The sequence below is a fragment of the Leopardus geoffroyi genome, chromosome D2 (assembly GCF_018350155.1).
Source record: "Leopardus geoffroyi isolate Oge1 chromosome D2, O.geoffroyi_Oge1_pat1.0, whole genome shotgun sequence".
Taxonomy (NCBI): domain Eukaryota; kingdom Metazoa; phylum Chordata; class Mammalia; order Carnivora; family Felidae; genus Leopardus; species Leopardus geoffroyi.
In genome coordinates this window covers 50,161,960-50,189,904 of record NC_059334.1, presented here as the reverse complement: position 1 = coordinate 50,189,904, position 27,945 = coordinate 50,161,960, and the positions used below count along the sequence as shown (strand labels likewise).

The following is a 27,945-nucleotide window of genomic DNA, read 5'->3' as shown; positions in this document are numbered from 1 at the left end:
ATGTCCTTGCAGACACAGAGGGCACTTTCTCCTTTGCTCACAGGTGTGACATCAGCATTCTGCGTGTGCCTGGGCTGCATTTATATCCTTCCTGGTGCCCAAAGAGGCAGGGAGATGGGCATGCCAGGGCTGATGCCTGCCGGAGTGTTCCCTTGCTTGAAGCTGTGGGCGGGGCTGGATGCAGGGAGCAAGGTCTTGTAGGGAGGGCTTGTGGGGACTGACAGAAGGATCTTGTTACCTTGCCAGATTTGGCTTTAAACGTGGAGAATGAGCCAGGTGCAGTGTGGCCAGTAGACCTTTGCCGGAGGCTTCTGGAAAGACAAAGCACACAGAAGAGAGGCCCCAGATGATGTGGATGTGGGCCGGACGTGAGGCCAAGAACAGCACGTCAATCCTGGGACCATGAGAGGATGCTCCGAGGATGGCAGAGCAAAGAGCAGGGCAGCCTGAGTCTGGGATGATGCTGACCCTGGACGTGCTCACAAGTGCTGACAACGGGGACAGACGGGACAGCTGGACAGGAGCCCACTGCAACAGGTTCCTAATCAGTGTCCCTGCTTCCACCCACGCTTGCTCAGCACAGTGGCCCAAGGCGAAGGGCCTTGTTAAATCCTGAGTCAGGTCCAGTCCTCTCCTGCCCAGAACCCCCACGAAATGCAAGCCAGAGTCCCGGTGACCTGGTGACCTGCCCCCATCTGAGACCTGCCACCTTCCACTCACCACTCGCTCACTCTGTACCAGTCCCCACAGGCCTGCCCGCCCTCCCTCTGCCTGCAGTGCTCTTCCTGTAGGTCCTTACAGACACGTCACCTCCTCGGTGACATATTTACAGTGTTTAACCTCCACCCCCGCACCTCCTCCCCCACTGAACTTTTCTCCTCACTCTACTGTAGTCCACACATCCTTTCCACTTCCTTATTTGTTAGTCTCCTCTAGGGAGAGAATTCGGGCTCCGTGAGTTCAGAGGCTTTGTCTGTTTTACTCACTGCTGTGCCCCAGTGACTGTGACGTTTGTGCATGGGGGCACCTGGCCCTGATCCGTTGAATAAATGTGTGTCTGTGTATGTCTGTGTATATATGTGCAGATGTAGATGTCGATGTCCAGCACGGGCCTTATACCCAGAATATATAAAGAACTCATACAAATCAAAAAAAGTCAAGAGACCCAATTTTTAAAAAAAAAGGGCGAGAGACTCGAAGAAGCATTTCACGAGAAAGGATCTCCAAAATGGTGATGCACGTAAGAAAAAGGAAATGACACTCAACTACACTTGTCATCGGGGAAGGAACATAAAAACCACACTGTGACATTACCGTATACCCACCAGAATGGCTCAAGTGAAAGGACAGAAAAGGCCAAGTGCCGGTGAGACCGTGACCCAGTGGAAACTCCCAGTCACTGGCAGCAGGAGCAAGACCAGGTAGAGCCACATGGGGAGACGGTCCGACAGTGCCTGGGAAAGCCAGGCACACGCAGGCCCAGGACTTCCTCCCTGCGTGTAGCCCCACTAGAAATGCTTACACACTCACACCAAAGACACATCCAGGAGCGTCTAGAGCAGCGCCGTTCACGATGCCTCCCAACTGCGAAGCAGCCGGCTGCCCTCCAAGTGAGCTGTGGCGTACTCATCCGGCGGAGCCCCCCCGCCCCCCGCCCCCGGCAAAGAGCTTGACAAAGTCAACCACCCACAAGGACCAGTCCCACCACATCACGTGCAGCTAAAAAAGCGAGGCGCGAAAGAACATCTAATCAGGATCCCATGCATATCAAGCTCCGAGGGGGCTGCTGGGGCTGGTGCCAGTCACCCATGTCTTCATCCCACGAAAACTCACCAGAGCCGCACACTTATGACTCATGCGCTTTTCTGTATGTACATTCTACTTCCAAATTATTTATGTTGCAAAAGTTGAGAAAGAGAAAAATAATAAATGCAGGTCAGGCAGAAGCCACCTGAGCTCAGGGACCTTCTGAGTCTACTGTGGGTCACACCCGAAAGAAGCTGACTTGAGAGAAGGTGCATTTCAGGGACACTGGGGCCTTGGCCTCCCTCTCCTCATCTGCCCAAGACCAAAGGCCCCTCTGTTAAAAACACTTGCTCCCTTCTTTTCAAAGGGATGTTGGTTTGGGAAGATGAAAGGTGGCCTAAATTGGGTGGGCTGATCTTGCAGAACAGGGGAGGCAGGATCCCAAGTGCCTCCACGGGATTGTTGATAAGGACACAAAGGCCTTGCAGAGGCTGAGACCTCAAAGGCTTGGGCTCCAGCACTGGGGGAGGCCCAGCTGCCAGTAGGCGCGGGTGCAAGTCTGTATGACACCTGTGGGATCACGCAGGAGCAAGCACTGAGAGTGAGGGAACAGATGAAGGTCGGGCTCTGCTTCCTGCACTGACTCCCCTCCCCCTGCCCCTTCATCCTCCAGGGCAGCTGCACAGGCAGAGCTCCAGCTCCAATCCTCAGCGTGAGGGGCAAGGCATATGCGACTCTCTCAGTTACAAAGCAGGGTTCGTGACACTCAGCTACCAGGGTGGTTGGTAAAACACAAAGCCAAACAAACCGAGCACTTCTAGAAACTTCTAGAAACTTCTAGTTCCAAGGGCTCACACTGTGCAGAGGCTCTATGCCTCCCCTGGGAGATGGCCTGGGCTGTCTACACTCTCAGAAGCCCTTGCTAAGAGCATTTAACAGGAACCCGCATGACACAGTGTGGCCTGTGGGCCCGTCAGCTCTCTTAGAGTGGCCACTGGTCTCCCTGTGGAGTTCAGACGCAAACACGCCCATGAGCTCCATGGCAGTTGTGCCCAACACCCCGGGAGGGGAAGGGAGTGCCAATTCTCCTCAGCTGCTGACCCTATCCCCAAGGAACCTGGATAAGTTGGGCACTACTTCATGTCCCCTGGGGAAGCCACTCAGGCCTCTGCATTTCCCTAAAACCATCCCATTAACATTCCCTTTTGAAGAATAATATTCTAAGCAAACAAATTACTAATGGATTTAGGCACCACTGAAGCAAAAGGTGTGGGGGTAGGGTTGGGGAGGACAGCTAACCCTTCTGATGTCCCCTCAAACAGAGGTAACCCTGAATAAATGACACCCCACCCCTACCCCAGGCAGGTACCTCCCAGGCCCCTCCCTACAGCCTGCCCTTGTCCTTGGACTGTGGCCCTCCCCTTGGTCCTGACCTGATAGCAGATTGAGGGAGAGCTGCCCACCTGCTCTGAGGCTGTGTAACTAACAGTGCAGTACGTGTGTAACCCAGCATGTAACTAACTATAACCCAGGGCTCCCATCCCCTCCCCTCTGCCCAGCCCTTCCTGCCCGCTGCATGCCTGCCCTTGCCCCTGCCCCCTCCCCACGCACAGGGATCCATGATGGCAGGAGTTCAGAGGGGTGAGGCGAGCTACGTGGGGACCCGACGCCAGGGATGGGCATCACCCTTGGGGGTGGTGCTGGGGTCCCCGGGGGCTTCCTCACCTCTGTACACCTCTCTACCTCAACACCCACTTTGGGGAAACAGGATGTTTGTTACCTGGAAGGGCCCAGAGAACCCTTGCCACTGAAAGGCCCCCAAGGGCTAGAGGCCCTGGTGTACCTCCTCCACTTGGCCTGGCTTCCACTCACCCTTCGATCCACTCTGCCAGTGTCCTGGGTCTGCATCTGGAGGGCGCAATTCCCCAGGGGGCCTGGGAGCTGGGAAGGGTCTGGGGGCCCCTAGGGCAGAGGCTGGGGGGACACAGAGATCCTGGTTCTCCAGAGGGGACCCTGCTCCTGCAAAGAGAGAGCACTCGCCCTTTGGAGAGAGGGCTGGGGTGGCTAAGAACAGTCTGTGCTCCTAGCCTGGCCTCCGCTTCCGGAGAAGGAGAAAACACAGGTAGGAGGGTCCTCTCTCCATCCCGGTGAGGTACCTCGGTGGGACCCAGGCCATCTGTGGAAGGAGGGAGGGAAAGAGGCAGGCCTGGCTGTGAGCACCTGTGGGTCCTGTCCTCCCAGGGAAGGGGTGGGAGTCAGTTCCTAGCAGTGCCCCCAGGCTGGGCATGCTCCCCGGGTCCCGCTGTCCCTTCGCACTGAGTCTCCCCGAGTCCTGGCTGGCAGCGATGGGCGGAGCACGGACCACAGCCCGCCACACAGATCGGATCACCAGGCAGAGGTGGAGTGAGCCACCACAGGACTAGAGGCCTGCTAGAGGCCACACGCTGGCCCTTTCCCTCATCCCACAAAAGCCCTCTGAGGGGTCATACTCAAGATTCCTGCTTATGAAGAAATAAATTAATTTCTTACCAGCCAGGCTTCCCTTTGGGTGACACTCGCTGGCCGGGCCAGCTTACGGAATGAGGTGGTTCTCCTGTCTCTGCGTGACACCAGCGGCTACCATTTATCTCCTGAGGACACAGGAGCGAGAACACGTCCCTGAGGAAAGGCGGGGATAGAAGCACCCCCGAAAGGAAGCCCAGACGTGCCCCCTTGACCAGTGCCAGCGGTGGCGGGAGCTGCAGAGGAAGCCGTCTGCTCTCCGCCGTCGGGTTCCTGCCAGGCCAGAGCGGCAAGGCCCCACCTGCCAGCTGCACCCCAAGAGCGTCCATTCCTCCGGCCTGGATGTTCGGCCCCGCCGACAGGCCACCCTGACGTTGAGGGGCCTGGTTCCATAATGGGCGGTGGTTGTCGTCAGAGAACATTTCCTTTGCTGAGGGGATACAGCCTCTAGGTTTGGCAGCCATGCTGCCAGAAAGCTGACCCTGGAGCCGTCACAGGGAGGTCGGGTCTGAGGTGAGACTTCTGGATCCTGCAGCATCCTGGGGCTGGCGGGGACAGAGACCCTGAGGATGGGCCTTCCAGAGCTGCGGGACTTCGGGCTGGGCAGTCCTCTGGCCTTGGGGGAGAGAGCAGGCCACTCCGTCCAGGACAGTGGTTTGTCTCTGGGCGGTGGGGAAGTCGGAAGTACACGGGACTCATGGCGAGCTGCCCATGGACTGTGATGTCATTAGCAGACAGTCCTTGACCAGGTCACAGCTTCTGTGAGCCTCAGTCCGTCCCCCCCTGCCAACTCTGACTGAACATGACGTTCGTTCTTTCTCACCAGATGGAGCTAAGAGCCAAATCTGATTTGGGTGGACCCCGGTTCTCATGAAGCCCTTCGGCTGAGAAGGCTCTACGAGTGCCCCCGGGGAGGGCAGTGAGGGCAGGATGGGCGGGCGGCACAATTGGCCCAGTGGGAGGGGGGCATCTGGTGAACACCAAATCAGGACAAGGTGGGGGGAAGGCGCAAGGGCAGAGGGAGGGGCCACTTGGTCTAGCATTTCCCCTTACTCCATCCTCCAGGGAGGCAGCAGAGGCCCAGAGATGCGCCCTGTTCCAATGCAGGAGCTGGGAATCCATCCGCATCAGAAGGCCCGGGGGAGTGTGAGTGCGGGACAGCCCAGACCACTGTCCTCTGCATCTATCACAGGGCGTCAGTCCCACCCTCTTCATCTGACCTCGCCGCCGTCACACCTGCCCCAGCCCTGTCAGTCACCATGATGATGGCACGAGCAGGGGCTCCTCGGGGGAGCTGCTATCTGGTTTTGCACCAACCCATAAAGCAACGCAGTTTGGACACAGCCTCTGCACGACTCACAGGTGAGAAGATGGGGCCCAGGGCAAAGCTGGGACCTGCTCCAGGCTGCAAAGCGGGGTGCTGCCAACAGGGGGCCAGCCTGTCTCCCGAGACTCTTGTGCCCCCCCCCCCCCCCCGGCAGTGCTCCCTGCCAGGCTGCGGGAGAGTAGGGTTCCAGGGTCAACACCAGGCGACACTGGGCTCTCTACCCAGGGCTTCTCAGTGTCTTGTAGATCCAAGAAGGGCTGCAAATTCTAGTCCTTGCCATGCCTTTGTGAGAATTAGAAAAAAGCACCGCTTGCTCCAGGAGGGCAGGGTCATAAGCAGAAAGCGAGCTGGCTCTCAGCCCGCTCGCCCCTGGGCCTGTCACCCTTGTGTGGCAGCCATGTTCTGGATTAGCAGCGGATAGAGCATTTCTCAAAGGTATTTCGCCGCAGAACTGCTTCCTCCCAAATGTTCCAGGAGACCCTGTGGCAGCCGAGGGAGGCCCTTCTAATGCCCCCCCCCCCCATGCTGGCGGGCCACTCCGGGATGCCTGCCCACCCAGCCCTGGTCCCAGTGAGGGTCTGCAGCACTGGCCCTGACCCCGTGTCTGCCGCCACCAAGTCCAGCCTCCTGGGTCAGCGCTGCCTGGGAGGAGGGCCCTGGCAGGCAGGAAACTGTTAATGTGCATCCCTCTTCAGTCTTCTGAGACTCAGAATCTGTACCTGCACAAATGCGTTCCTTTGGGAAATGCCTTACGGTGCCACAGAGGATTCCTAATGTCTTTTCACACAAGGCTTCCAAGAATCCGTCTGTTTGCTTCCACCTCCTGGAGGTCAAGAGGATGAGATATCTCCCGCAGCTCTTCCCCCTCTGCTAGCTCTGCAGGCCTGAGGTCCACCCCAGCCCTCCCCATCCCAGGACCCAACGGCAGACCACCACAGAGCTGTCGCAGACGCAGGGACAGGAGAAAAGGCAGGAATGCAGGGCTGGGAGGTCCCTCCAGACAGATGCTTTTAGACCCGAACAAATCCTCGCAGAACTTGCAGAAGAGGCACCCGCCAGGCCCAGTCCCCAGAGATCCCGCCCCAGGGGTCAGTGGGCACTGGCTGCTCCTAGAGACAGCATCAGAACCTGGATTGGAGACCAGGGCCATGGGACTGAGGAGCAATGCACAGAGGGGACAGCCAGAAGTCATTCACGGAGAAGAGGGCAGGGATACAGGGCAGCAGAACCCAGGGAGGTTCAGGGGGCTGGGGGTGAGGGTGGGGAGGTCCGGGAGGAGGGTGCTGGGCTACCGAGGCAGGCAGGGGCTGGGGAAGGTGACCTCCCCAGATGAAATAGGTCATGACATAAACCACGCACTCATAAGGAGCCTAATGAAAGTATCTGTGGGCGTGGTGAGGGCAGGGGGTGTCAAGGGAAAGACAGAGTGAGATCTTTCCCCCCACAAAGCTCTCAACACCCACCCCATCATCTACACGGAGGACTGCCTTGAAAACAGGCCAGCACCGACGACGAGGACAAGGCATGAATGTCCTTCTGCACCCTGCAGAGAGCCTCCACCTCCCATCCCCAAAGAGGGGGAAGGGCTCAGGCTCCCGCACATGAAGAAGCAGGAAAACCCATCAACAAGGAGCAAATTGCTTCATGGCAACAAAAGGCCCTGAGTAATCAATTTTCACCGGTGAAATCTGCAAAATTAATGTTAAAGGTAATACAGAGTGTTAGCCCAAGTGACGGGGAAGGCCAGGGTAGGAAAAGGACAGAAGTGGGTGACGGAGATGGGCCTCCACAAGGCACCTCGCATGAGAAAAGCCACTTCTCGACAGCGGGCCGGGTTTAAAGCACAACACATCCACGTGTGTGTTTGTGCGCACTCGTGCACGTGACTTTGTGGGGACGCATATGTGCATGTATTTGCACGGGTATGCTTTGTGCACGAGTGTGCACATGGGTTGTGTGAGCACACGTGTGCACATGTGTGTGCGTGTGCTTATAAAACAGACTGGCACACACACCCTGAGAGGTTAATCAGGGTGCGTGCCCACACTGGCCACTGCTCCTCTTCTCTTCATATATCCTCGTTAAGTGCTTCCCAAATTTCCTCCAGAGAATATGAACGGCTCTGTCATCAGCTGAACACAACACAAGTTCTTTTTCTAAAACCGAGACTCGAAGCTCAAGCTCACTCCCTGACAGGCTCCTGGAGAAGGGAGACTTCCTTCAGCCAGCCGGGGTATAACCAAGGCTTGGAGGGTGCCCAGGGCGGACAGGGGTGGGGAGCATCCTGGCTGGGTATCAGGAAAGGCTGCATCGGGCAGCACGGCTGCATGGGAGCAGCGCCATCTAGACTCATGGGTCTCCGGAGGGGCAGTCTGTCCTCTCTGTCATAAAGAACCTGGAAGAGTTTGGCACGCCGCCTCGCCCCTGGGCGTGTGTGCTCAGCAGTGATCATCACTGCATCCACACATCCCGCTAGCTTCTCCTTCCAGCTGGCCAACCAGAAGGTTCTACTTGTGGCAGGCAGGGACACGCTGTGGGAGCTGATCGGGGGCAGACAAGTGGGCCTCTGAGCCAGCCTGACAAGAGCCCTCCTCTCCACACACACGGGTTTTCACCGTCCTGGGGACGTGTCCGCTTGATTCTTACCTCTGCTGACAGCACAGAGCCCGACTCGGGGCTCGATCTCCCGGTTTGTGAGATCATGACCCGAGCCAAAACCAAGAATCAGTGGCTTAACCAACTGAGCCACCCAGGTGCCCCTTCACTTACTCATTTTTAGAAAGTTAACGAACATTTCCTTGTGCCGAGTTCTCAGAGACGAGGTCACCGCTCTCGGGGTTTATTCTCGGGGCCATGGGAGCAGGGCATGGGAAACATGGAAACAAATGAACAAGATAGAGCTGGTGACAAGAAAGGCAATAACACAGAGCCTGTGGGTCATAGGAGGCCTCCCTGGGAGGAGAGCCTGGGGCAGAGATCCTGATGCTGGACTGGAGCCGTTCTGTAAAGGTACCAGGGGGCATGCCGGGCAGCAGGTGCAAAGGCCCCAAAGCTAGAAAGAGCTCGGTGCATCCAACGCATGGAAAAACCAGTGTGGGAGCCTATAAGAGAGACACCTGGACGGACTCTCTTATGGCTGTCCTGGCAATTCCCCGGAAGCTCAGCAGAGTGGCTGAGTCTGGGGCCGGGGTGGGGTGGGGGGCCGTGCTAGCTGGGAGGCTCTCGCGTCTTCTGTTATGGAAAGCCTGGCAGGGTTCTGACACTCCCACCTGAGGCTCCGAGTGGCCCCAGGACAGCCGAGGTGTCAGCTTTAACCCATTTGGGGCTGACCTGGCAGCAGCTATTTTTCAGCTGGATGGAAGCTTCACTGTTTAGACCCAGCCTAGCCACCTGTGTGCAGCATAAGGGCTGCCTGTCATTGGGTGTCATTACGGTGTCATTGGTGTCTGTCCTCCAGGGCTGAGGCCAGACCTAGCCCCTGCCCTCCTCCAGGGGTCGTGAGGATCCCCTGCAGTGGAGGGCTGACTTTTCTGATCAAGCCTTTATTTCTTAAGAGGGGGAAAGGAGGGGCGCCTGGGTGGCTCCATCAGTTAAGCATCTGACTCCAGATTTCAGCTCAGGTCATGGTCTCATTTGTGAGATCGAGCCCCATATCGGGCTCTGTGCTGACAGCGCAGAGCCTGCTTGGAATTCTCTCTCCCTCTCTCTCTCCCTGCCTACCCCCCCCCCCCAAAATAAATAAGTAAACATTTGAAATGGAGGGACTGCATGAGCCAGGTGCCCCAGGGTGGCAGGGACAGTGAGGGATGAGCCAGGAAGACTGTTCTAGGTGAAAAAGGGAGGGGGCCCGGACTGTGAGTGTGTGCAGAACCAGAAGAAATAGGAGTGGCCCATGTAGGCTGCTCCTTCTAGAAGTGCAAAGAAGAAGTTGGAGGACAGCTCAAGAAGGGTGTGGGGTCAGGGAGACTGTGGGAGGAGACTGCCGGTAGGAGGTGGGGACAGAGAGACTGTAGTGGGGGAGGATGGAGGAGGCAGAGCAAGGGGGCAAGGCCACAGGGCATGACAGGTCAGGGTCAGCTCCAAGCACTGGTCCACACAATGGCCGGAGGCTCCATCCAAGGGGAAGGGCGAAGTGCAGAAGCAGACCGGGAGTCCCCAGGGACTGGGAGCCAGGAGGGACTCCAGGAGCATGAGGGGTCTGGGAAGGAGGATGGGGGCTGGCCAAGCACCGGGGGAAACTAAGGGCCCCATAAGACAGAAGGAGTCCTCTCCTCATTTGCTGATAGCTCTGAGTGCCCCAGGCCAGGCTGGACCTGAGCATCACCCCACCCTCACCACACACACACACACACACACACACACACGAGGGGATCTCAAATGTGAGCTCTCTGGCAGCCTTCTCGGGGACTGTGGGCAGTAGCTAGGTGACCTTGTGGAGAGGAGAGGGCCCAGCCCTCTGATCTGGCCCTACCGCACCTTCTCTGGGCATCCCTAAGATGTGGCAAGTCCCCCTGTTCCTGGAACAACCACATGAGGAGCCTGACCTAGATGTGTTTGTGAGGAGAACAGCACTTTACAGTTGTACAGCTCTTTTCGGGCCTCCGGGGCCGTCCCCACGGAGCATGGAGGGTGTGGGGTCTGGTTCTCACAGTGACCAGGGCCTCTCTGGGACCGATACCCAGGATGACCCCCACCTGGCTGGCCCGAGGGGGCCCAGAGGGCAGGCAACCTCAGCCTCCACCTGGCCCAGCCCCGACCCCAGGCAGGGAAACTGAGGACAGAGAGGGCACAGGAGATGAAGGCAGCACCACGTCTTCCCCTCGGAGGGCCCAGGCCGGCCATCTTCACGGTGGGATCAGCGTGGACACCAGAACAGGGCACCGTGGACACCTAGCAGGCAGGGAAGAGGGACTGGGCCTGCGGCCCACAAGTGCTGCTACCCTGGAACCAGAGGCCGGGGATGCAGAGAGGGCCCTACTGGGGGCCCTAACGACTGAGGGCCAGGCGGCGGATGCGGCACCAGCATGAGCACAGCCAAACCTTCCCACCTGGAAACCACAAGCGTGTGAAGTGGGCGTGCTGTCCCCTGGGAGACTTCAGCATGGAGAGGGTAGCGGGCCAGCGCCCAAGCATCTCAGCCACCCCTGCCAGGCTCATCGGACCTGCCTGGAGTGCCAGCTCCACCTTTCTGCTTCCCAGCCTTCAGACGTCATCCTGCAGAATCAGAGGGGGCCGGCTGCGGGGCCTTGAGAGGTTACCAGTCCAGTTGGGGAAACGGAGGCTCACACAGGAGCAGGGCTCGCCCAAGACCCCACAACAAGCCTGGGGCCTTAGACCAGCTTTGGGGGGTGCAGTCCACTGCTTGAATACAGATCCCTGGGCCACGCAGCCACCTGTCCCAGGGTTCTACGGTTGCTGGGCTGGCCCCGTGTCCCTTCATCTTGTGCCAGGAGGAACCATTTATGGATTCCAATGTCTGTTTGTTCTTCTTGCAAAAGCATTTTTGAAATATTGAGATAGCCAAAGTCCACAAAAGCCATGCTTGCATTTCCAAAGTCATAGGGCAAAGCATTTGGACTCCGTCCAAGAAGAAAATGCCAGCAGCCCAGGGGCCAGTCCCTGTGGGTGCGAGGAAGGGTCCAGGGGACAGGCAGACCCTGGCTTGGGGTCCAGAGGAGAGAGGCAGGGACTCTCGGTAATCTTGGGACATCTTTCTGGGAGTGAGAGATGACACAGATATGGGAAGACAGTGGTTCCCTTGATTCCAAGAGAAAGAAGGAATATGTAGTCCCAAGCTCCCTTCCTGCCATCCATAACTGTGGATTTTGAGATGTGAGGAAGAAGCAAGGATTCTCAACCCTGATTCACACCCCATCCTGATGGTCTCTGCCTCCTTTCCCCACCCCTTTCTTTTCAAGTTTATTTATTTGTCTTAAGAGAGACAGAGACAGAGAGGGGAAGGGCAGAGAGAGAAGGAGAAAGAGAATCCCCAGTAGACTCTTTGCTGTCAGTGCAGAGCCAGACTCGGGCCTTGATCTCACGAACCATGAGATCATGACCTGAGCTGAAATCAAGAGCCAGATGCTTAACCAACTGAGCCACCCAGACACCCCACCTCCATTTTAATAAGATGTAACTGCTCACAGCTGAGCCTCAGCCTGGTCCCAAGCCCAGACGCCTGATACCAGGGCCAGGGTGCCTGGCCCCACCCAGCCCCACAGGAGTCCTTGGGGACCTCGCCCGCGTGCTTAACCCCCAGCCACTAAGACATTTCCCTGTACACACATGACCCAGGTCTGCCACAGTCACTCTCTTTTGGAGGAGAATGCAGGCTTCTAGAATCCCTTGGCAAAGGCACATGGAGACCCACCCCTCGTGCACTGTGGGCAGCGATCTGGACCCAGTGCAGCCCCTGAGCTGGGTGGGGAGGGGGGGCCGTGGGAGGAGCAGAGGCTGAACAGGCAGAGGTGTGCTGGAGCCTGATGCAGGTACATTTGAGCGCCACGTTCAGAAAAGGTTTTAACCACAGTAGAACATATGGTCTCCTACGCTTGAGCTTCTCTGTTTACTTCACTCACTTCAAATATTTTGGATAGTTACATTGCATTTTTTGACAGTTTACTTATACTTTATTACAGGTTTGAGGAAGAGTTTGGGTCCCTCCTCTGATTTCCTTGCCCGTTGTCCTGTCTGCACGCCTACAAATAGTCCTTCAAAGGTTCTGCAACCCTGAAGAGGCTTGGGGCCACCGTGAAGGTCCTGGGGGCTCTCCCCTAGCCCTCTCCGTTTGGGTGGTGAGAGGCTGTCTGTGATGGAAAGGGAGGCCCTGACAGCCACTTGGGCATCTGAGCAGGGGAGGAGCACTGGGGAACCCTGAAGGAGCGTCCAGAGGGAGGCTGGTTGGACTGACAGGTGTGTGAGCAGGTCGTGAGCCTCTGGGAGTTGTTGCCTCCTCCCCGGGGAGGGCTGCGGCTGTCTGCCGATGAGTGTCTGGGCACAGCCAGAGTCTATCTTGCGTGGGAGAGAATAATGCCCCAGGCTGGTAGAAAGGGACTCGGTGCCAGCTGGACATGAGGTGACCTCTGTGTGCACAAGCCTACTCCCGCGCAGACACAAACGTTCCTGGTAGGGCTCTCTCTGTCTCAGAATCACTGGCTCTCGGAAGGATGCTGTTGTACCCTCTCCTCTTGCCCCAGACAGCTGTGATCCCCTGACCAGCGCCCCCAGTTCCTAGCCCTCCCTATCTGTGTGGTGGCCCAGGGCCAGGACTGGACAGGACTGGGACTCCTCCTTCAGAGGAGACCCAGTGAAGTCAGAGAGCCGAGACCAGCGCGCATGCCCTTTCCCCTCTGGGGACCCGCACCGGTCCTGAGGACCCCGTGGGAGGGAGAGTGGTGGGCGTGGCCTGCAGAGAAGTGTTCTTCATTCTTCCAGCCAGCACCAACGGTACAGAAGGCTATACAAGAAAAAGTAAGTCCTCTCTCACCCCAGGCTCCAGGCCATCCCCAGAGACATCCGCTGTTAACAGTGTCTTTGTGTCACCTTCCAGAATCACTGTGTTCATGAAATCATTTACATGGGCATACAGGGTTCTTTTTCTGGACCACAGGGCTCCCACTTCATGGAATGTTTTCAACCTGCTCTTTTCTCTGGGCAACTCCTCAGGTTCTGTATTAGTTGCAGGACATTCTGTCCGGTGGCTGGGCTGTCACATGCATGATAGATCCCCTAGCAAAAGGCATTCAAGTGGGGTGTGGTCACCACAAAATTCCCGCATGTAGCATCCTTGGCCAAGGGTCTTCATTAAAAAATGTGACCATATCTGAAGGGTAAACTCCTAAGATGGGATGTGTCAGATCAAAGATTATGTGCCTTTTAAATTAAAGAGACATCACAGAAGTGCTCTCAAAGGATGGCCAAGTGTCAGTGAAACTGTAGACTAAGCACCTTTGAGAATTCTCTCCTCATAAAACCTTTCTCCCCAGGAAAACTAGCCAAAATGATCAGAATCAACATTTTTAGAACTCTGTAAATTAATCAGGGGCTTGGAGAAAACCAGGAAGCATTTATTCACAAACAAACGACTGAATCTCACTAAGAATTGTAAGCTTCGTGGCGTTTAATTTGCCTTAGTCACATCCTCCACTCATTAGCTCCCTATGCCTTGAAAAACAAGACCCCATACTTGTCGTGAAAATCAGCAGCCTGGAAGCCTCTGGGGAGTGCAGAACAGCGCCTCATTCCCAGAAAACCGTCATTATTTGACCCCACTGGTGGTTCCCTGAAAGATCCCATTTGCGAGGATGTCTGCACTTGACCTGACTCAGACCTCACTCTGTACAAAAAGCCTATTCCTCTGGGATGACTGTCAGAAACAATTACAGGCATTTAACTTCACAGCTGCCTGAGGCAGTGAAGAGTAGTTGGAGCAAACAGTAGACTAACCCAAAAGCTTAAAAGACGAAGCTCAATAATGAGAGGTCCATAGGGGCTTTAAGGAGTTGCAGTGTATTCCTGGGAATCCAGAAGGCCACATGCAGGTCCAGGCATGCGCGCATGCTTAGGTAAGCCCTGGGGAGGCCCTCTGCTCTCACTCCGGCTGACTTTGAGGCTCTGTGCAAGCAGGAAGTGAAGGCTACAGCAGAGCCGTCAGCTCCCTGGCTGTGAGTTGAAGGTGTTCCCCAACGTGCACACAGAGGCCTTGGGTAGAGACTGGGAGACTTATTCGTTCCAGGCACATAAAGAAATCTCTGTGCAATCATTAAATGATAACCAAGCTAACCAAAAAGAAACTATAGTGGCCACTCTCCAGAATTAACTCAGAAAAGTCACTGAAGAAACAACAGTGACTTCAACGAACAGCAATAGCAGTAAACCCTGAAGACCAGTGAGAATCTGATTTCCACAGGCGCCACATTAAATTATTTAGAATATCCAGTTTGCAACAAAAAAGTACAAGACGTACAAGAAAATATGGCCCACGGGCAAAAAAGCATCCACTAACAACTGTCCCTGGGGAATTCCAGACATTGGACTTTTTTTTTTAAGTTTACTTATTTTGAGAGAGAGAGCGAGAACAAGCAGGGGAGAGTCAGAAAGAAGGAGAGACAGAATCCCAAGCAGGCTCCACACCATCATCACAGAGCCTGATGCAGGGCTTGAACTCACAAAACTGTGAGATCATGACCTGAGACAAGATCAAGAGTCAGAAGCTTAGTCAACTACACTACCCAGGCGCACCTGACTTCTTTTTTTTTTTTTTAAGTAATCCCTACCTCTAAAATGGCACTCGAACTCATAATCCCAAGACGGAGAGCCACACGTTTTTTCAACTGAGCTAGCCAGGCACCCCCAGACATTTGATTTATTAAACAAACACTTTAAATAGGCCATTTAAAATGTATTCAAAGAAATTAAGTAAGGCAACTTACAGAATGAGTAAAAATATTTGCAAAGCACACATCTGATAAGGGGTTAATGTCCAAAATATATAAGAAACTCATACTACTGAATAGCTAAATAAACACATACTTACATACGTACATATATAAAACACAAACAATCCAATCTAAGATGGGCAAAGGACCTGAATAGACACTTTCCCAAAGAAGATATTCAAACAGCCAACAGGTGTATGAAAAGGTACTCAATATCACTAATCACTGGGAAAATGCAAATCAAATTCACAATGAGATCACCTCACACCTGTTAGAATGGCTACCATCAAAAAGATGAGAGGTAACAAATGTTGGCGAGGATGTAGAGAAAAGGGAACCCTTACACACTTTTGGTGGAAGTGTAAATTCGTGTAGCCAATATGAAAGCCAGTATGGAGGTTCCTCGAGAAATTCAAACTAGAACTACCATATGACCCAGCAATTCCACTTCTGAGTATATATTCAAAGGAAACAAAAACATTACACCAAAGTGATACCTACACCCGTGTATCCGGCAGCATTATTTACAACAGCCAAGATGTGGAAACAACTTAAATGGCCGTCACTGAATGAATAAAGAAAATGTGAATAGAATAATATTCAGCCATAAAAAAAGAAAGAAATTCTGACATTTGCAACAACATGGATGGAACTTGAGAGCATTATGCTAAGTGAAATAAGTCATACAGAGAAAGAAAAATAGTATACAATCTCACTTTTATGTGGAATTTAAAACAACCAAACTCATAGAAACAGAGATCAGGTTTGGGGTTTTCAAAGGCAGGAGGTGGGGGGTTGGGGTATCAGGTGAAAGTGGTCAAAAGTTACAAATTCCCAGTAAATAAACAAATTCTGGGGTGCCTGGCTCAGTTGGTTGAGCCACCGACTTCAGCTCAGGTCATGACCTCACAGTTCATGGGTTTGAGCCCTGTGTTGGCCTCCATGCTGGCAGTGTGGAGCTTGCTTGGGGTTCTCTCGCTCCCTCTCTCTCTGCCTCTCCCCTGCTCATGCTCTCTCTCTCTCAAAATAAACTTAAAACAAAATAAGTTCTGAGGATGTAATGTACCACATGATGAATATAATTAACAATACTGGGGCACTTGGATGGCTCAGCTGGTTGAGCATTCAGCTTCAGCTCAGGTCATGATCTCATGGTTCATGAGTTTGAGCCCCACGTCGCGCTCTGTGCTGACAGCTCAGAGCCTGGAGCCTGCTTTGGATTCTGTGTCTCTGTCTCTCTCTACCCCTCCCCTACTCTTGTTCTGTTTCTCTCTCTCTCTCTCAAAAAGTAAATAAACATTTAAAAAAGTTTAATTAACAATACTGTATAGCATATTCAAAAGTTGCTAAGAGAGTATCTTAAAAGTTCTTACCACAAGGAAAAGATTTTGCAATTATGTGAAGTGATAGATGTTAACTAAACTTATTGTGGCAATCACTTTGAGATATATACATATATCAAATCATTATGTTGTACATCTTAAAATTATACAATTTATATGTCAATTATATCTCAATAAAACTAGGGAAAAAAGAATTAAAAAAAGAAATTAAAGAAACCATGTCTAAATAATTAAGGAAAAGTATGGAAACAGTTTCACCAAATGGAGAATAACAATAAAGGATTTCAAATTATATATATATATATATATATATATATATATATATATATATATAATTATACATAATATATAATTATATATAATTATTTATTTATATATATACATATATATAATACAAATTTTTATATTGAAAACTATAACAACTAAAATAAAAAATTTAACTAGAAGGGGTCAACAGCAGATTTGAACAGGTAAAAAAAGAAAAAGAAAGAAAGAATCAGTGAACTTGAAGATAGGTCAATAGATGTCATCTAGTCTGAGGAACAGAAACTAAAACATTAAGAAAAATAAAAAAAGCCTCAGATACCATCATGCATACCAACATATGTATAACGGGAGTCCCAGAAAGTGAGATGGCGGGTGGGAGGGGGGGTGGAGCAGTAAGAATATTGGAAGTATCAGTGGCTGAAACTTCCCAGATTTGATTAAAAACATTAATCTACACATCCAAAAAGCTCAACAAACTCCAAGTAGGTTTCCCATCAGAAACCATGGAGGCCAGAAAGCAGTGGGATAACATATATAAAGTACTGAAAGAAAAAAGATGTCAACCAACAAATCTTTATGCAGTACAACTATCTTTCAAAAATGAAGGAGAAATTGTACAGATAAATAAAAACAGAGATAACTAACCTACAATAACTACTAGAGTCCCTCAAATCTATATGCAAAAACAAAGAACACTAGTAAAAGTAACTATATAGGTAAATATAGAAGACAGTATAAGTGTACTTGATGCTTATAACTCTGAATTAAAAGAAAACTGCAGCAGTCAATAATTATAAATACTTGTTGATGAGTACAGAAATCTAAATATGTAAATTTTATGACAATAAGAGCACAAAGGAGAAGAAAGGTAACAGAACTGCAGAAAAGCAAAGTTTTTATATGCTACTGACATTAAGTTAGTATTAATCTGAAGTACATTGTTGTAAATTAAGATGATAATGGTAATCTTCCAAGCAACAACTAAGGTAAAAACTCAGAAATAGATAATAAAAGAAATGACATGAGAATTAAAATGGTACTACAAAATATCTACTCAACACAAAAGAAGGCAACAAGGGAGGAACGGAAGAACAAAAATGACAAATTTGAAAATGAAAAACAAATAGCAAACCCTATCTTACCAGTAATTACATTAAATGTAAATGAATTAAACATTCCAGTTAAAAGTCAGAGATTGGCAAAATGGGTTTAAAAACATAATTCAACAATGTGCTTCCTACAAGAGGCACACTTTACATTCAAAGACAAATAGGTTGAAAGTGAAAGAATGGCAAAGATATTCTGTGTAAACAATAACCAAAAGAAAGCTAGAAAGGCTATATCAGACAACATAGAATTTATGAGACAGAATAGACTTTAAGAAAAAATCGTTACTAGATATGTGAAAAAAAGATGTTTGTATGATTCTTTCATGCTTGGCAAGTTGAGAATAGTATTTCAATAAGTGTGTTTCTATAATACATGTTAGAAAAGTATTTAAATACATATGCAAAATATGTTTCTAAGAATGCCACTATCTCAGAAAATTCAGAAGGGTGTAATTTAATTAGGTGTCTGTGTTGCCAGTTGGTATTGTATACAGAAAAACTGATTAAACAGACAAGTAAAAAAAAAAAAAAAAAAAAAAAAAGACATTTCTAAGTATGTTCCAGGCTTGTCAAGATGAGAACAGTTTTATTTCTGTGAAGAGATGTGCTTACAGGTCTGTAGTGCATGTAGAGATGTGTTAAAAGTCACTAATATAAAAGAGGTTTCTAGAGTAACACTTGCTCAGAAAGTCGAGAACACTTTTATTTTGGTATATAGATGTTATGCCAATCTCTAACCAACCACAGCATTGTTTTAAGACTCATGGTAAAAAAAAAAAAAGCATCCATATTAAGAAGCTATTTCTAAGATTGCTATTTACTCACTATGTTGAACTGTGTTGTATCAGTTTTTGGATGTGATAGTAATTCTGTAATAAATGTACAGCTGTGTATGAAGACATATAAAATAGATATTTCTAAGACTGCTAAAAAATTGTTACTAGCAATGAAAAAGGAGATTATATAATGATAAAAGGGTCAATCCATAAGAAGATATAATAATTATAAATATATGCACCTAACAACAGAACCCCAAAATTTAAGAAGGAAAAACTGATAGAACTGAGGGGGAAAATAGACAATTAAGCAAAACTAGTATTCAACTTCAATACCCTGCTTTCAGTAATGAATAAAACAACTAAACAGTAGATCAGTAAGGAAACAGAAAACTTGAACAATACTATAAATCAACCAGACAAAAGAATATATATTCTCCTCAAATATGCATGGAATAGTCTCCAAAACAGACCATATGGTAGGCCATAAAACAAGTCTTAATAAATTTAAAAGAGCTGAAATCATACAAAGTATGTTCTGTAACCACAATGGAATAGCAGAGGTCAATAACATTTAAAAAACTGGGAAATTCACAAATATGTGGAAATTACACAACATGCTCCTAAATAACCACAGGGAAAAGAAGAAATCACAAGGAAAATTTTTAAATATATGTAAATAAATGTAAACAATTCCATCCACAATAGCATCAAAACGAATAAAATACTTAGGAGTAAATTTAACAAAAGCAGTGCAAGACTTGTACACTGAAAACTATAGCACATATTTGGAAGAGATTGATTTAGTCTTAAATAAATAGAAGGACATCCCATGTTCATGAATTGGAAGATAATATTAAGACGACAACATTCCCCAAAGTGATCTTCAGAGTCAATGTGATCACTTTCACAATTCTAGCTGCTGGGGTTTTGTTGTTGTTGTTGTTTTGTTTTGTTTTTGTTTTTGCAGAAATTGATAACTTGTTCCTAAAATTCGCATGGAAATGCAAGGGATCTAGAACAGCTAAAGCAATCTTTAAAAAGAAGAAAAAAGTTGGAAGACTCACACTTCCCCCATTAAAAACTTAATGCAAAGCTAAAGTAATCAAGTCAGTGTGATACTGGCACAAAGATAGGCATATAGACCAAGAGAACAGGTTGAGAATCCAAAAACAAACCCATATATCTATGTACAATTGATTTTCAACAAGGGTGGCAGGGCAATTCATCGGGAAAAGAATAGTCTTTTCAACAAATGGTGCTGAGACAACTGAATAGCCACATGCAAAAGAATGAAGTTGAGTCCACAGAGTCGGTGGAGCATGTAACTCTTGATGCTTGGGAGGGTGGCTTGCCCTGGGGAGGTAGCAGTGCACGGAACGAGAAAGGGAAGACTATGGACTATATTAAGGATGGGATTTGCTCATTGATCAGATATGGTTTTTGAGAGACAGAGAAATCAAAGATGCCATCACAACTTTAGACCTGAGAAATGGTAATAAAACGTACAGATTTATAAGAGCGCCTTTTACAAGAAGAAATTCTCCTGACTTCTAGTTCAAGATGGTGAAGCAGGGGTGCCTGGGTGGCTCAGTCGGTGAAGCATCGGACTCTTGATTTTGGCTCAGGTCATGATCCCAGGGTTGTGGGATTGTGGGATTGAGCCCCACATTGGGCTCTGCACTGAGTGTGGATCCTGTTTGGGATTCTCTCTCTCTCTCTCTCTCTCTCTCTCTCTCTCTCTCTCCCCTCCCTCCCCCATGCGCCCATGTTATAAATAAATAAATAAATAAATAAATAAATAAATAAATAAATATTTTTAAAAAGATGGTGGACAGAGAATGTGCACTTGCCTTTCACCCTTCCCAACTTCCATGAGCTAAAAGAACACAGAGGAAAAGGTGTGGAAGAGGGTGGGTCACTGATGGACCAGAGTGACTCATGCTTTTGGAAAACGGAAGGCAGGTGGGGGTGGGTGGTAAACAAAATCACACAAAAGCCTGAACAGGAATCCCCATCTTTCGGAAGAAAAGTGGGCACACAGACCAAAGGCCGTGTGGAGGTCTGCCTGAGGGAGGACTCACCTCGCCCTCTCACCACAGGACATGGACAGGTCATTACTGGGCCTGGAGGCAGGGACAGACCCCCGTGTGGACAGCTGTCTTCTTCTTTCTTTTTTTTTTTAAGATTTTATTGTTTTAGAGAATCTTTACATCCAACATGGGACTCAAACTTACAAGATCTAGAGTCACATGCTCCATCGACTGGGCCAGCCAAGCGCCCCAGGAGAGCTGTTTTCTAAGCCGGCCTTCAGTGTGGCGCCAGGTGCCCTGTGTGAAGCCCTCAAAGCTCAGGCACTGTTGGGGGTTGGGGGGGTGGTTTGCTGCTGACAGCCAGTCCCGAACACCCCAACTTGCCTTAGAGCAAAGTGCTAACTCATCCTGTCTCACTGCTCAGTGTCTGCCTAGGGATTCCACGCAGGAGGCGAGACTCTGTGGAATACAGTCTGACCCCAAGACAGCAGAGGAAGTGCTCGGCCAGCCCCCAGACCCCTGCCTTAAAACAGACAGACAGCCCCAAGTTCAGGAGGCACAAACAGGCATGAAGAGGAGGGCGGGCGAACAGCATGAAAGCAAAAGGCCAAAGGGCCAAGGGAAGAACAGACCCCAGAGGAAATGAACACTTTAGGCAACAAAAGAAATCTTAAAGGAAATAATTGTAAAAGAGCTACAAAGACCCCGCCCCCGCCCTATGTCCAGTGGGTCACCTGCTCCCCGTAGTTTCACTTGCTCTGTATTTCCCATGTCTGACCACGTCTGCCTGTCCATCCCCGCTGACAACCTAATCCAACTGGCCATCTCTCTCCTCAGACAACCTCTGCCCGGTGGTCCCTGTTTTCACTGCTACCCCCCTTTCCGGCCCCTCCCCAGCTGCTAAGCTCTCTACAGATACCATCTCGTGTGTGGCTTTTGTCTGCCCCAACTTAAAACATTTCACTGGCTTCCCACTGCTTCACGGAGGACAAAACCTGGTGACATGGCTGGCAAGGTGCAGGCTCACCTTGACCCCATCCCCACTGCTGCTGGGTGGCTCTGCTCCCTCCCCCACCAAACTCTGCACAGGCTGTTCCCTCTGTTCAGAGTGCTCTTCCTGCCTGGCCTGCCCCCGCACCTTCTCCCTGCCAGGGCTCACAGATCAGGAGCCTCCGCAGCCATGCTATTCCTGGGATCATCCCATGACTGTCTCCTTTACCTGACTCTCAGCCATCTTCGCCACCTCCTTTCAAACACAGCTAGTTCCCTAGGACCTATTTGGTATCATTTTGGGTTTCTTTCACCACTAAAGAAAGTTTGAAACCCCCTGCCATATACCAGGTCACCTCCAATTTAGAAGAGGCACTCAGGGCAACAGGCTGAGCCTGCAGGGAGGCCCCTGGCCTGAGTCCTGCCTCTGGTGGGGTGGGGGGTGGGGGTGCTCTGTGGAGCAGGAGACAGCAAGCACCTCTTCTCGGCAGGAAGGAAGGACAGAGCACCTGAGAACAGGTTCCAGAGGTGGATGGAATTCTGCCTTCTGTGCTCTCAGGCTACAGGCCGTGGGCTCAGCCTTCCCTTGGACTGTTACAGACTTTTGCTGTGAATAAACCTTCTTTACAGCGAGACAGAAGTCACATTAAAAATTCACTCTCCATGCCCAGGAATCTGGGCTCAACATTCCCAGGGAGCACTGAGGCCAAGGACCTTGGGCAGAGATCCCTGGTGGGGTGGGGTGGGGAGGGGGGTAGGAGACCTCATCCTGAGAGTGCGGGGCCGTGTCCGGGTCAGGAGCTGCTACTGAGGCACTGGGCTCCAGGGTCTGAGAGTTCCTTAATCAGGACAATGCTCCTGCAGACGTTTCAATGTATGCGTTTAAATGCCACTTTTAAAGCAAGATTATTCACTGCCCTCTTCCGGTAGAGTCCCCAAGGGAGGCGGCACAACTCTCGCAGCAGAGCCAGGCAGCCTGGCGAGGTCCCCAGCTCTGCATCCCCCACTTGGGGAGCTGGCACAAGCCTTTCGCCTCTCTGAACCTCAGTCTCCTCTTCTAAAAACTGCAGTGTGTGATATACAGCCAGGAGGGCAGTCGCAGCTCCCTGCCCGGTACCCTTTCCCGGCACTGCACGTCTACAGATGGGGTGACCCGAGTTTGGGGGGGCCACCACAGCACCAAGCCGCTTTGACAATTCCTGGCTGGGTGATGCAGAGATTGGCCCCCAGTTCAGTGCACTCTGTCACCAACCACGAAGAGACAACTTTGTCCAGTGGACCAAGGAGCGTCCCATTTCTGCCTGTTGTCTGACATAATTCACTCCCCAAAAGTGTCTCCCATCACCACCCCTCCCCAACAAGACTGCTAAAAATGGATCTCTGGGCTCCACCCCCAGACTGACTAAACCAGTCTCTGGGGATGTGGCCTGGGAATTTACGCTTCCTGCCAGCGTGAGGGGGATTGTAATGTGCAGTCAGGTTTGAGAACCACTGGGTGTGGGGTGTACGTGCCGCAGGGGAGGGTGGGCCAGATACCCCAGGAGGGGTCCCTTCACTGTCTGCCCCTCACCCAGCCCCTCAGGGCCGGCCAAAAACATTAAAGTCACCCGAGGGGCATCATGCCTTAGCTATTTTCCCACCTGCCACCTGGCCAAGCACAGCTTCCCACAGGGCAGGGGAAAGAGGGCGAGGCTAAGGCAGGGCGGTTCTTATGGGCCTGAGACACCTGGGTCCTTGGGCAAGAACCTGCTGGCAGGATCTGTGCTGGGTCAGGCAGCGGCTCCTGCAGCCTGTTGGCCATCTGGAGGGACCAGGGTGAGGAGGGGCCTCTGCCCCGATTCGCAAAATAGGAATCGCTGGGGCCTGGGCATCGCACAGGGCAGTGCAAACTGTATTGCCAACAGCATAATGGGAGCACCTCTAGGGCGGCAAGACACAGAAGGTGACCACGGTCACCCCTCTGACCCGCAGGGGAAGGGCTGGGGAGGCATCAGAAAGCCAGACATCCAACGGGAAGGGCTGTGGAAAGAGGCTGCTCTGGGGATTGGAGCCGGGCTTCACTCGCTCTGTGACCCCGTTTCTGAGACTCTGTCTCCCTTCCTGCCCCAGTCCCAGCACACAGCACAGATCAGCCAGCCGCAGCCACCTCAAGTGCTGGTGAGAAGCCAGCCGCCCAGCGAGCTCGAGCTCGGTGGCAGGTTCCCTCCCCAGCGTGGGGCGCAGCCGCTGCCGCCTGCCTGCACCCCACCCCCCCCCCCGGCCACCCCCTCGCCACTCTGTGATTTGAGCTTTACTAGGAGCTCCCCCGGAGGCACAGATGCCGGAGCAGGAACACACCCACACGTGTATTGAAAAGAAAAAAAGCCACATGGATTGATTTGCCGTTCCTCCTTTGCAACAGAGCAGGAGCGTGTGATGGGCACGGGCAGCCGTGAAAATTGAGATGTCGACCCAGAGCCCACAGCTGAGCCATCTCACCTCCAAACGTGGCCAGGAAAACAGCACAAGCCTGCTCGTTGTGGGGCCCCTGAGCAGACTGTGCAAGGTGCTGGCTGTGGTGGCTGGAGACCACCGGTCCCACCAGGACTGTTGGGAATCTGGGCCGGTGCCTCGGCACCCCCGACGTGAGTCGGTCCTGAGTCCCTGAGTCGGTCCTGCTCCTCCAGGGCGGGACCGTGAGGGTGGACAGGGCACTCCTGGACAAGGACAGAAGCGGTGCTCTGGCCCAGCTCTGCCGCTGGCTGGGTGGCCTGGACCAGCCCCCGGCCCTCATGAGCACCAGCTTCCTTTGTTAGCGCCGGGTTCATAGGGAGATAAGTGAAGGTGCCGTGCCCTGAGATGCCTATGGGAACAGGTAGGCGGGGAGTCCCTGCCCGGGGTTGGGGGGGGGGCTGGTGACAGCACCCCTGAGGACACACAGGAGGAGCACTGAGCTCCCACCTGACCCTGGCCATGGGGTGTGGTACCAGAGTTCTAAATGAGGACACCGGGGGCACCTGTCCCCACCAATGCTGGGAGATCCCAGGATGGAGACTTGCCCAGGTCAGACCCCCAAGAACAGACAGGGCATCCCTCCCCGGTGCGTGCATGATGATGCCCAACCCCAACACCTTCCCTAGCGGGGAACACCTCCAGATCGAAACCCAAGATGAGCAGAGCTGACTCTCCCTGAGCCATGCCTGGTGAAGGCAGAGAAATTCAGCCCTGGGAGTGGAGGGCTTTGACACTGGGGTGGGGGGTGGGGGCAGGCAGCACACACAGACAAGCAATTGTGGGAGCGAAGGAGACAGGAGTTCCCTGGATTCAGACCCTTCAGAGCACACACTAAGGGCCCACAGTGCTCTTTCTTTCTAGAAGGTCTGTTCTCCCCTCTCCTGCCCTAAGCTTGGGGGCTTTGGTAGCACTAGGGGAGGCCTGTTCTGGGCTGGGCTGCAAAGACAGCCTGAATGGAGTAGGTGACTGAGCGAGCTCGTCCGTGGCCGCGTGCCCACAGGCGTGTCTTCCTGCCTGCCATCTGGCCCGCAGCAGAGGTGGCCGGGCTGGGGCTCTCTGGCTGCCCTGACAGAAGCCCCGGGGACCCCTTCCACCCCCATCGCAGGCCCTGCGTGGCTGCTTCCCCTGCATTCTGACCACGCGTCTTCAAAACCCTGGTAGAGCTTCCACTGCATGGAAGCAAATGCCTGGCCCCCGACTCCCCTCACAGAGCACACGCCCCCTTCCCACAAGACCTCACAAGATCACCAGAGCCTGATCATGGGAAAGACCACCGCCTCTCCTCTAGAGTCCACCCCTAGACACAGAGGCTGGGCTGCAGGAGAGCCCCAACCAGGTCTGCCCTGGGCTGTGATTGCCTAAGGCCCCTCTTAGAGAGGCTTCTCTGATGCCCACCGAAGGCCCCCAACATTGGGTATGGTCCCCAAAAATGCCCATACCCTGAACCCCATAACTGTGAATGCCACAAAAGGGACTTTTTGCAAAAGGACTACATTGCCAAAGGGACTTCGCAGATGGGATTAAATTACGGCTCTTGAGAGGCGCCTGGGTGGCTCAGTCGATTGAGCGTCTGACTTCAGCTCAGGTCACGATCTCGTGGTCCGTGGGTTCGAGCCCCGCGTCGGGCTCTGGGCTGATGGCTCAGAGCCTGGAGCCTGCTTCCGATTCTGTGTCTCCCTCTCTCTCTGCCCCTCCCCCGTTCATGCTCTGTCTCTCTCTGTCTCAAAAATAAATTTAAAAAAAACGGTAAAAAAAAAAAAAATTACAGCTCTTGAGAGGGGGAGAGCATCCCGGATCGCGCAGGTGGGCCCAGTCTAATCACACAAGTACAGAAAACTGGGGAGCCTTCCCAGCGGTGGTCAGAGAAAGAGGTGTAACAATGATGCAGGGTCAGAGAGATGGATCCAACACCCCACTGCCGGCTCTGAGACGCGGGGAGCCATGCGCGAGGCCTAGGGGCTGAGGGACCCCCAGCCTCCAGCCAGCAGGGAATGGGGAGCTCAGCTCTACAGCACATGGAGGGAACACCTGGGTGGGCAGGGCACGATCCCCCTCCAGAGCCTCCAGGGAGGAAGAGCAGTGGGGGCACCTTGACCTTAGCCCACGGAGCCTGTGCTGGCCTCTGACCCACAGCGCGGTAAGATGATGAGCGTGAGTTATCAAAGCCACTAAGTTTGCGGCGATTTGTTAGGGCAACCACCCTGCACGGGTCCCAGGGCCACCAACTCTGCTTCAGAGCCCCAGAATGTGGGTCAGACAGCACTAGGAGCAGGGCCTGGGTCTGGCACCTGCTTCCCTACCCTGCAGGGCTGCTGTGAGGACCGAGTAAGACATGCGTGCCAGGCCCGGGCATGTGTTCGCACACACTGGGAGGTGGCGAGCAGAAATGTCTCCCGTGATCCCAGCCACGAGGGATCCGAGGAGGAAGTGGGCTGGACAAAAGTACCCAATGAGGGGTGCCCAGGAGCCGGAGGGGATGCAGAGAGGGCAGGGGGTCTGGAGGAATGCCCTCAGAGCCTCTTAAGCACTTCACTGTGACAATGGTACCAAGATAGCTGTGAGGGGCCAGACATCTCCTGCACTCCGGGGGCCACCAGCTCCTGCCCCTTGGCCCTACCACAGCGCCCACTGTGGTCCGCAGACCTACCTGCCTGGTCCCTCCTCCCCCCTCCTCTCCATCTCCTGGCTCACGGTGGCACTGCCAGCCATGGTCCCAGCTCCCTCCCTCTCTCATTCATCTACTCCAGTCCCATTGGCTTGGACGGACTGGAACTGACACCTTCACACCCATCACACACACGGGTCCCCTGGGCCCCGCGGTGCAGGAATAGGGCAGCGGTACGCCACAGGCTCGATGGGCACCCTGCTCAACAGTGGCTCTAGTGGCACTCCTCCAGAAGGCTGTGTCTACTGAGCAGACTGTCTGTTGCCATAGCAAGTCTGGAACCACCGCTGTAGTTCAAGGTCACTGCAGAGTGAGCCTCAGGCAGGGGTCCTCCCTGGAGTCCCCAAAATCACGGCTAAAAGGAGTGACCAAAGGAGGCAGCCTCTTCATGGCATGCGAGCAATGACATGAGTGACACTTGGCACATCCCCGTGGGGTCTGACCGCGCGGGACCCCTGCACCCACTGCAGGCTTCTGTACCTCAGCAGCCCTGGCCACAGAGCACAGCAGGGAAAGTTGGGGGTTTTCCTCCTGGGCAGAGGCCACCGAATTCCCAGGCATTTGGAGAGGAAACCGGGAGGCTCTGGGGTTTCCAGCACCTTCCTGGGAAGTCCCCTCCACCGTGGCCTGGTGACTGCCCTGCACAGTGGAGCCCCACCCAGCTCAACCGAGGCCCTCGGGCGTGGCTGGGGTGGAAATGCCAAGGGAGGAACATGAATGGGGATGCAGGAAAACCCTCCCAAAGTCACTGTCCTGCCGCAGGCTCCACCCAAGAACCAGCATCTGCTGGCACCCTCTCCCCTCCCCCCTGCCTTGGCTCACTCCTCTGCTGGCCACCTGCTCAGTATTGCTCCTTCCCACCCCGCCCACTGCCACCCCTCTTGCCTCGACTGCCTCTCTGGTCTGGACCCCTCCAGGGATGTCCGGAACAGTCACACAGCGTGTCCTGGGGGCGGGGGTTGGCTCCTCATGGAGCCTCCTGTGCCCTACAGCCCCAGTTACAGGAACCCTGCGTGCCCTTGAGGACTGAATGGGCCCAGGATTGAAGCATCACATCTTTGTCATTTACTCTCCACATAACTCCCGTGAGTGCCACTGGCCCATTTTACAGGAGTGCAAGCGGAGGTCAGAGATGTGGAACAGTCTATCCAAGGACACAGGACACTGGTCAGGGTCAAAGTAGAAATAAAGCCCAGACTCCCACATCAGGAGAACCCTGCAGCCCGGTGCTGGGGGAGGGGGCACCCAGTTTCTGGC

General features: G+C 52.6%; 1 protein-coding gene across 3 annotated transcripts in view; it reads right to left on the bottom strand.

Moving 5' to 3' along the window:
- Positions 1-27,945, bottom strand: part of RASGEF1A (RasGEF domain family member 1A) — an 85,116-nt gene that overhangs the window by 35,813 nt on the left and 21,358 nt on the right. The window contains exon 2 of one of the 3 annotated variants that reach the window (XM_045438155.1): positions 239-311. The exons of 1 other annotated variant lie outside the window; for it this stretch is intronic. The gene's annotated coding sequence lies outside the window, so the exon portion shown is untranslated. Of the gene's footprint in view, positions 1-238; positions 312-4,275; positions 4,377-27,945 lie in introns of those variants that run through there. One more of the 3 variants, XM_045438153.1, reaches the window with a different exon arrangement.